General features: G+C 34.4%; 1 long non-coding RNA gene across 1 annotated transcript; it reads right to left on the reverse strand.

Annotated features, from left to right (window-relative positions):
* Positions 1-226: 226 nt before the first annotated feature.
* On the reverse strand, positions 227-3,775 carry LOC143857443 (uncharacterized). Its single transcript, XR_013238652.1, has 3 exons — positions 3,675-3,775; positions 3,480-3,557; positions 227-833 (listed from the first exon to the last, which is right to left on the reverse strand). It is a non-coding gene; the product is annotated as an uncharacterized LOC143857443 (long non-coding RNA).
* Positions 3,776-4,584: the final 809 nt, after the last annotated feature.

The raw sequence follows: 4,584 nt of genomic DNA on the forward strand, positions 1-4,584 counted from the left end.
ATTGCTACTTACAGGTCCAAATCAGACAATCCTATCCAACATGGTACTTGAGAACATAGAGAAGGGAACTTTACATATGAAACCTAATATATACGATGTATTCTAATTAATCATTGAGAAGTATGATTTAGTAAAAAAGTATATCTGTTTGAAAATTATTTCCAGTAAGTCCCTGGATACTTATGTTAACAGATGGTAGAATCGAGTAACTATAAAAAAAGAGCACTTTTGTTTAAAAAAAAACATTTTTGAAATGGTAGGATACAATAAGTTTTGACCATAGTGAATTGTTACTGAAAAGTACTACTTTTCAATGTCTGAAATTTCAAATCTACAACATGAAAGAATCTTAAAATTTGAAACTTTAGATTGGGATTCAATAGTTGGGTCTAGATCAAATTTAATCTTATCTTAAGAGTTGAAGGCTTGAAGTTTTGAAAGATAATGAGAGTCTGTGATTTAGGTCTAGGTGAGAGGGTTTTAAAGATTAAGATTAGGACTTAGATTGAGGAATAGATACAGGAGGTTGTGGCTGATTATTAAGGTAGGCAATTTATCTTGCTTAAGCGCGAGTAAGTTTGCAAACTACTAACCTGTTATGGCGAGCTTAGCACAACTAGATTGTTGTGGCAGTAGAGAATTGTGTTGGCTGTTGCTGTGAATTTGGCCTTATAGTCAAGTGGTGAGTTTAACTTGTCCGGCGAGTTGTGCAACTATGAGGAGGCTTCTTTTGGCTGTCTTTAGTACATTCCAAGTTCGATTACACTGCTCAATATGCGTTCCAAAATACCAACTTGGCGGGACTGATATCCGGTAACAGGGATGTCTGTCAGCTGCTTAACAAGTCTGTTAATACGTTCTTGAATGACAGTTCAATCAAAATAATATTCCTTATAGAATTTAAACTAAACCAAATGATGGGAATAAGGCAAATGGGGCAGATCTCCGTAATATTTAAACTATAATGTTTTCATATAACAAGAGGCTTAACAAGTCTGTTAATACGTTCTTGAATGACAGTTCAATCACAAAAAAAAAATTCCTTATAGAATTTAAACTTAACCAAATGATGGGAATAAGGCAAATGGGGCAGATCTCTGTAATATTAAACTATAATGTTGTCATATAACAAGAAACATTAAATGGAGATTTTGTATGATTCTTGATAGAAGATAAGTCAGTGAAAAAAATAAATATATAAAGATGTGTATGTGCAAGTACAGTTACAATATATCAAATAGGAGTTTAATGGCCCAAATATAATTGGATTAGAGAAGTAGTTCTACCTATAATATGGAGATAAAACAATCCAAAAGGAATAGAAGTCACAGAGTATAGATAGAATCCAATAATGCAAATAGATAAGAGCCGATTTCTTAACTGTCACAAGTTTGAAGCTAGTATTGACAGCAGAGGTCTGCAATTGAGGCAATAAGCCTGATTTTAGTGGTGCAAAGTAACAAGAGTCGTGTAAATAATTGGGTCCGTGACAAGGTCTCTGTGAGAAACAAAATAATGATAATAATTTTTATAGGCTTATATTGAGGAAGTATATATGATGTAAATAGAAAGACTCAAGGTACTGTAAAAGAAACGACTGCTTACAACCCTCAGCCTAATATGCGATAAATGATAACATAGCTTCAAATGCACACTAGGTCATTTAAAGAGATATTTTCTATCAGTTGCTCACATGAAATAAACAAATCTTAGCAAGTGTTATCCTAGTCTATGAAGATTAAAGAGGAATCTCAGTAGAAGGTATTTAATTGATATGATTTATAAAATTACAACCCAAGATAAAGTCAGAATATAGATGAGTTTAAGCTCTTTAATGACCCTTGTTTAAGAGCGAACTAGAAGCTTGCAGATCTAAGAACTCTGTAGGATAGTAAAAAAACAAATCAGAAAACATGCACATAAGAACAGATTGGAATAGTAAGCATGAGAATAATAAAGTTTAGGCGTTCCCTTCGCAAAAAAAGGCGGTGTTTGAGGGGATGTTTGAAGACTTTGGAGAAAAAGCCCAAGCCGTTGCCCCGGTATAAATGATGGAAAACATTGAAATAAAAGAAAATTTGAAAAAAATGTGAAAGGTGTAGATAATGAAGAAAGAGAGAGGGTGAGAGCTTAGAAGATTGTAGAGGCTTTTGCGAGCATAGAAGCTTGTAGAGGCTTTTGCCTTTGTGAATTTTCGTGATTTAGAGGGTTGGGAGATGGGTTATTTATAGTTGAATGGGAAAAACTACCCTTTTTTAGCATAACAATCAAAGATAAGCAACGATTAGATTTGGGTATGATTTAAAATCAAAATGGTATAGGAATAAGGTCAAATCGTGATATTTTGGTTGTAAATGCAGATTTGGGCGGGATTTATCATTTTTGGGAAGAAAACATTGACTTTTTTTATTTAAAATCAAATTTGTGTTGGAAGTTTGAGGCTAGTTGATTGACGCTACACGATTTGGGGAAGATTTGTGAGGAATACGAGGAAATTTGGTGTAATTTTGGCAAAAATAGGTAAAATACATTTGGAATGAGAAAAGTCTCGAATTTAGAGCTTAATGGCATGCAAGTGTAAATTTGAATGGTTTTGGATGTTTTTCTAAACTTAAAACAAGAGGGGTATGGCCTGTAAATACTTGGAAAACTAAGGGCATTTTGGTTTTGTTTGGTTTTGAAAAACACGTGCTTGCAGTTACCACAGTCAATTTAAAATAATGTACAACGCAATGTAAGTCCAAAGATTGAGAGCATGCTCCATTTCCATTTCATCAAATAGTAAATATTATTAGCTCCTACTACAAAAAAAAAAAAAAACCATAAGTTCCTATTACTAAGAATGAATCTACCACTTAAGCATAAAATAGTGCTAATATTAACTTAAACCATCATTGTTGGTTCCCTGATTCATGATTCTTAATCAAACACAATCTGAGGAAGTTCTAAGTATCAGCCAAAAGTCAATTAAAAGTATTTATATTTGTCATATTTGTTTGTGTTTGCTACATATATGATCCTTTTACCAGTTTGCTCTATAAAGCTTCTACACAATGCTCAGGCATTTTCGGTCAGTCAACGAACTTTGCAAATGCTCAATTATTGTATGGTTAAAAAGCAAAGCCCTTTTGTGAAGTGGGAATTTGTTAAGGGGCTCTACAACTCCTCACTTAAGGAGATAAGTTTTTGCCCAAAAGTTGACATGTCTCCAGAGACAATCCAAGCTTCAATTCACATTTTTACAATTACTAAAGCGGAAAAAAAACCTACAGGTGTAGCTCCTTAACTTTTACAAAAATCTCTCTGCTACTTGCTTCTAATAGATTTCCTCCTTTTGTAGGTAAATTGGGATTAAACATGTCACATGAATGCTCTGAACCATGTCCTAAACATTAGGTAATGAGGCTTGAAACCCACTATCTTAAAGTTCCAACATCAAGGTAAATAGTATGTGGTCACAGTCAAACCAACATACTTACCGGTCACACCTATTTTGGTGCAGCATAGCCATATGTTCCACAACCTAGTAGAAAAATGTGTTTTGTCACCTTGTGGCCCTGCTTTTGCCATCCACCATCCGAAAGCTTTGCATTATACTCTTATAGAAGGAAGCTTCAATGAAAACAGAAAAGAATGAATCCCTAAGGATTCAATAAGAAGATTTTGACATGTACCATTGGATGTCTTGGAGTCCCTACAAATGACTGGTTCAGCACTTCTATGGAGAAAAGCTAATCCTCTAGCTGCACCAAGCTACCAAGTGCAATCCTTATCCTCCTGAGTCAATTGTCCAAAATCTCTTAATATTTTCATAGTAAAATTGTCCAAAATCTTTTCCTTTTTAAAGTTCTTTCACTCTGTTTCCATAGATTTTTACTTAAAATAGCTATTAGTGTTGCCTGATGAAAGTGACTTAATGAGGACACATGGATCCTTAAATTTTCATAAAGGCATTGATAGATGGATCCTGAAAAAATTAAAAAATTAAAGATGGTGCCAAGCTGACCCCAACTAGTTTGGGACAAAGGCTTAGCTGAGTTGAGTTGAGTTGCTAAGCTTGGTCAGGCTTACCGAACCCCAATAACAGAACCTTTCAGTGCATGAAATTCTTTGTTGTTCACTGATACAGTGCTACCTCCATCCATTACAATTCTCAAAATGGTGGCTTCTTGCAGACTGTTAAATAAACAACACTGGAATTAGAAAGTGGATTATTATATGAAACACGTCGAACTGCAAAAAGATATTTAATAAAGGGCAATGATATTTTCACTCCCCCTGCAGTACGCATACGCTCCCCTTTTAATGTAAATTGAAGTAAAAAAGCGTTAAAGTTGCCCACTGTTCACGTTATAAGGGAGGCAAATGCGTACTGCAGGGGGAGTGAAAATTTCATCGCTCTTAAAAAATCTAGCCCAAATATCAAATGACATTTTCCCCTATGCACAAACGATCAGCGTCGTTAGGAACCTAGATAAAAAGAAATCAGATTTCAAATACAGATCATATATCTTAGGAAAATAATTAAAAGCTTGAGAGAAAGAGAGAAGAAACGAATACCTGGAGAAAGTATCTTGTGCTATA

The sequence above is a fragment of the Tasmannia lanceolata genome, unplaced genomic scaffold (genome assembly GCF_043159265.1).
Source record: "Tasmannia lanceolata isolate RefF3 unplaced genomic scaffold, GAP_Taslan_0.1 ptg000024l, whole genome shotgun sequence".
Lineage (NCBI taxonomy): Eukaryota > Viridiplantae > Streptophyta > Magnoliopsida > Canellales > Winteraceae > Tasmannia > Tasmannia lanceolata.